This window comes from Octodon degus, unplaced genomic scaffold (genome assembly GCF_000260255.1).
Source record: "Octodon degus isolate 3935 unplaced genomic scaffold, OctDeg1.0 scaffold00011, whole genome shotgun sequence".
Taxonomy (NCBI): domain Eukaryota; kingdom Metazoa; phylum Chordata; class Mammalia; order Rodentia; family Octodontidae; genus Octodon; species Octodon degus.
The window spans coordinates 22,916,885-22,922,563 of NW_004524587.1; the positions used below are offsets into that span (position 1 = coordinate 22,916,885).

Consider the following 5,679-nt stretch of genomic DNA (forward strand, 5'->3'; position numbering starts at 1 on the left):
TCTCTCTCTCTCTCTGTCTCTCTCTCTCTCTCTCTGTCTCATTTTGCAGTACCAAGGATTGAACTGCAGACCTTGTGCTTGCCAGGCAGGCACTTATACCACTGAGCTATCTCTCTGGCCCCTTGCTTTTCTTTTTTTAATCAACTTTGCCAATATCTGATTTTCTTTTCTTTCTTTCTTTCTTTGTTCTTTTTTTTTTTTTTTTTTTTTCTTGCAGTACTGGATTGAACTCAGGACCTTGCGCTTGCAAGGCAAGGGCTTATTCTACTGAGCTATCTCCCCAGCCTCAATATTTGATTTTTAATTGGGATTTTTAAATTATTTACATTTCAAGTGATGATTAATATGGTTGAGTTTGAATCTGCGATCTTCCTTTGGAATAGTTATGGTTCAGCTTACTATCTTGTCTTTTCTGTCAAATTTTAGTACCTTTTTAAAAATGGTTTTGGATTAATGATTTCATTATCCCTGTGTTGACTTCTTTATCTATACTTCTGCACTGAGTTACCTTAGGAGCTGTCCCAAGGCTTACGACAGGCGATGCAGTCCACCTTTAAGTGGCACTGCTACTTCAGCTGTTACAGAGGAAGCTCACAAGATCCCTGTGCCTGTTTAAGAGCTCTGTTTTCTAACATATATTTTACTTCTAAAAATGTAGTAACTCTTTTGCATAAAGATTTTAGCCTTTTTTGAAATAATTACTTTTAAATCCTTACACACCATTATTTGTTATAATTTCATGGTTTCCAGTTTTTTATTTTTTGTGCAGATTATTTCCTTTCGCAGTGATTTTTATTTTGCTAGAAGGATTTTTCTTCTTTTGTCCTTTCTTACAGTGCAGCTATGCAGTGATACCTACGACTTCTTCATTTCTGAAAAATTCTTTGCCTGGTTTTTATTTTGGTAATGTATTACTGCTAAGGAAATACTCGGAATTTGTGGGCTTTTCTACTTACTAATTTAAAATTATTCCCATTTCTTGTCTAGCCTGGATTATCTCCAGTGAGAAATCTGTCATCTTTATAAATGTTCTGTTCTATATAAGGCATCTTTTTATTTGGATGCTTTTAAGATTTATTATTTTATCACTGGTTTTAAGCCATTTGATTTTGGAGTACTTGAGCCTTCTAGTGAATTTGAACTTTTAATTTTTATCAAAGGCAAAAAAAAAAAATTGTTTGCTCCTATCTTTTCAAACTTTGTAATTTTCTTCCTTCCAAGTCAGATTAAAATATATTAGTCTCCTTAATCCAAGCCACAGCCCTCTGACTCCCTCACTTCATTGTCATCTTTTTGCACTTTAAATAGAACATTTTACTATGTCATTAGCTTCTCTTATCTTTACTCCTACAATAATTAATCTGCCCACAATTCCATCCAGTATATTTTCAACATTGTCAGCATTTCTCAATATAGGCATAGTTTTCAAAATTTAACCTTTACACTTTTTATATTTGTTTAACAACCTATATATTCCTTAATTTCTTTGAACACATAGAACAGTTTTAGTCATTGCTTTTGTGCCTAGCTGACAAATTCTACTACCTGTGTCGTATCTTGGCTAGTTTTATTTATTTATTTATTTATTTATTTTTTTAAACAAAAGGGTAAACGTTTATTTGGAGTTAGTTTTCTGGTGGGTGATATTAAGGCCTTCAAGCGGAGTTCAGGAGCTCATGTATGGCTGCCCGCTGCTCGGGACTGAGCTGAGAGAGGCATTCAGTCCACAGTCCTCTAGAAGTCTGTACCTGGTGAACAACGTTAGCCAAACGTTTGGCACATGGGTCTTCATGTTTAATGGCCTCATGCATTTCTCCTTCTGCAATTATACTGAATATTTTGGGCAGATTGGTATTGTTTGGGCCAAGAACAATTGGGTGATTGCTTACAATCAGGTCACAGAGATAGCTGAAAGTCTGAACTGCTTCTTCTTTGTCTTCGTGGAGCAGAAGCCACGACAGCCAGTGCGGCAGGATCTCCTCCACATTTACGCAGTCAGGCTTGAACTTCATGATTTTCCCTACTGCTGAGATGCAGTTCTCCGTAGCATTGACGTTTTCTTTGGTCTTAGAATCTCCAGACTGAATAACTCTAACAAGCAGTGGAAGAGCTTCTGTACAGAAGGGGCGGTAGTTGTCGCCGCCGAACTGTGCCATGACTCCCAGGCCGTATGCAGCCGACTGTCTGACCTCTGGGCTGTTGTCACACACGTACTGGAGCATGGACCTTAAGAAGTACTCTTCATACTTAAATGAGGCTGGACTACAGTGCTCTATGACATCGTCGAAGATGCACAGCCCCCACTGTCTGTCCGGCCATGGTCTGTGTGGACAAATTAGGTTGACAATCAAAGGAAGCAGCTGCTCAAACCACGGTAACACTTTTTCCTTGAGGTGCTGAATATTGAATGTAAAATATCTGACACTTTGGTCAGTATATAAACATCATTTTCATCCTCATCTTGCAGGGATTCTTCAACCTGCTCATCATAGTCTTCATCTTGTCTTTTCACTTGCCGCAATTCTTGATTTTTAAAATGTTCTTCAAGTTTGGCTTTCAATATACCTCCCAGTTCCTCGAAGTGTTCGTTATTAAAGCACCGGTCACCCATTACTTCAATGCACTTTGCTAATGAGTGCATGATCTCCGAGAGGACATCCGAGTCTGGTTCCGTGCCAATGGCCTTGATCAGTGCATCACACATGAAATGCCACATCTGCGTGAGGTACTCAGGACCCCGGACTCTCGCACACTCCAGGAGAAGAGGCATGGACTCCGCCGCGGCCACTCGGACACCATCATGAAAGTAAAATTTCAGTAAAGGGACCATCAGTTTGACGACCTGTTCGGTGTATTCCACAAAACCTTCCTTTAATTCCTTAGCATAGCAAACCAACATCTGACAAGCGGTTGATTTTTCTTCCAGTCCTGCAGTTTTAATACCAAAACTCTGTTGGTCTCCAAGGTTCACAAATTCCCAGCTGTCGTCATCACTCATGTTCTCCATGTCTTGGGTGTCTAAGAGGGCTACTTCTGGCTTGATTGAAGCTGTTTTCATTAAAGGCCCCATAACCACCAGAAGGTACTGCTGAAATGCTTTCCCAAGGATTTTGCACATTCTTGCCCAGGCTGAGATCATGTAAGAGATCTGTGGGTCATCATCCTCCATGTCATTGAAGTCTGTCTGGGTCTTCAGTAACAGCTGCATCACATCGGACGCATCCTGCATGAACTTTTCTTTCCCAACTGCCAGACTGATGAGGCTGATACATTCAATAGTCTTTCCTCTCAGAAGCCTGAGCTCCTTCTGAACTGCATTCTCAACAATGTGCTTAAGTGATGGCATAAACAAATCATAGTAGGGGACAAAATTTCCTCTGCAGTATCTGCAACTGATGCAATGGACGTCACGACTTGTTCCAAAACTAATTTGGTACCTTTCTGAATCAACTCCTGAAGCTTCAGCACCATGATGGAATGCAGATGCTTCACCAAGTTATCCAGGTAGGGGATGAGCAGCGACTTGGGGCAGTCCTCAGTGAAGTTAATGAGGGCGGCGGCAGCATGGGCCTGCACCCGCTGGCTGCCTTGGTCTTCCACGGTCTGCAGCAGGGCTGCAATCACCTTCTCATGAAATTCTGGAAACTAGGTGCAAAATCGGTAGCCATCTGCCCCACAGCATTGCAGGCCGCATACCTTACTCTTGGATGAGGATCCTGAAGGAAAAGCAAAACAAAATTGACTATCTCATTCAGAATTCCTTCCATTTGCTGGTGGCATCCTTCACCAATGGCAGATAAGGCCATCAATCCTGCATGCCGGTATTTCCAGTCAGGGTTTTGAAGCATCTGCATGATGTGCTCCTTGATCATTGGCAGGACGAGCTTCCCACGAAGTCCACAGGCCATGTGGTCTAGCACGCTCTCCCCAGCCACGGCATTGCTATCAAAATCATCATCTTCTAGTTCATCCGCATTGGCCCAGTCCTCATCCTCTTCCAGATCAACCATCATCGCTAACATCTGAGGAATGGTCTGCGCCACGATGTTGGTATGCTTTCTTAACATGGCTGCGGCAGTCTCAGAGAGGGTCACGATCACTTCCAGGGCAAGCTGGCGCTGCATGTTGTTAAGGCTGGTGTCTCCACACAACTTGAGACTTAGCTGCAGAGTTGCCTCCAAGTGAGGACGCAAGTACTTTGGAACAGTATCTGTGATTTCAACGAGGGATTTTAGGCCCGAATCATCATTCTGGTAGCATGAGTCATTTACAGCCTGTTAGAATCCAGGTAACAAGTCTGCAAAATGTTTGAACAGGGCAGCTTTATGCTCATTTGCGAGGATGAACGCGGCTGTGGCTCTCGCAGATAATGTCCTGATCGATGGATGTTCCTGATCTTGCATACACTGAGCTAACATCCTTTTGATGACATCTAAATAGTGCTGCTGTTGGTTTCCAAAAATTCCGGGAAAGTTCCAGAATATGTGAAGCGCGGCTTCTCTCAATCCCATGTTTTGAGAGCTGACCGAATCAAAAAGAAACTTCAAACCTTCAGGCCACTGGTTGTTGCCATCCTCATCTATTAGATTCCTGGCCAGCTCTGCAGCAACGTCACAAATTTTCTTCCTCATGCTGGACTGTGTTTCCATCTGGATAATCACTAGCAGTCCACTCTTGATGGCAGTCTGCACGTCCGAGGGAAGAGCTGGGTAGACTTCATCGAATGCTGAGGACAAAAGGCGCCGGAGGAGAACAGCAGCCATTTGTCTCGCCTCCTCAGCAGAGGTTGTGTTCCTGATGGCTTGTAAGAGGAATGTGATCTTGGACTGGCCTGGGATATTCTCATAGGTTTCCTCCGCCTGTCTCCAGACCACATTGTTGGGGCTGAGCAGGTTCCCCAGGAGCAGGTAGACCTGTTGCTGCTCCGCCGCGGCCGTCGCCATTGCAATAGGCGTGAGAGAGAGGGAGGGAGGGAGACGGCCGTGAGGCGCGCTCGTATCTTGGCTAGTATTAAATAATGTTCCTCGTATGTTACATGCTCCTTTCCTTCATATGATTGGATATGTTTTTTGGATGCCAGACATTGTACAGTTTACCTAGATAAGAGCTGTATGCTTCTATGTTGCTTATGCTATACATGTAGTCAATGGTTTGCCACTCATGTTGGTGAAAGTCTTCATTCCTGGATTTGTGGGATTTCTAAGCTTTGTTGTTTTGAATCCTTACCTGGCTCTATCCTGTCTTAATTTGCTCACATTTGCATATTGACCAGGCCCTCTGGGACTCTCTGGTTTCTAGCTCTGTGCAGTCTTCTCCTCTGGGATGGGCTCCTCAACTCTGGGATTCTGGCTGGAATTTACTTTTTCTTTCTCATGGCAAACCAAATTTGTGAATAGGCTGCAAGAGCTAACATTCTTAATTACTACTGTGGCTTTGTGTCACCTCATTTTCCCATAACTTTGGAATAATCATCCTTTGATGTCTTAGCTTGGTTACAATTGGAAGTTCTCTGTCTAATAGTTTTTTTTTTGTTGTTTTTTTTTTTTTTTTTAATAAATGCCACACATTTAGAAGGAAAAAAACAGTTCAGCTTCTAGAGATCAATCACATTTTTAATCATGCAGGTGTATGTCTTCTACAAGCTGATAGTACGGGGAACTGTTCAATTGATCAATTTGT

The 5,679-nt window shown here is 42.5% G+C and overlaps 1 pseudogene; it reads right to left on the reverse strand.

The window, feature by feature from the left end:
* Nucleotides 1-1,598: 1,598 nt before the first annotated feature.
* On the reverse strand, nt 1,599-4,988 carry LOC101588942 (annotated as a pseudogene).
* Between the last annotated feature and the right edge of the window lie 691 nt (nt 4,989-5,679).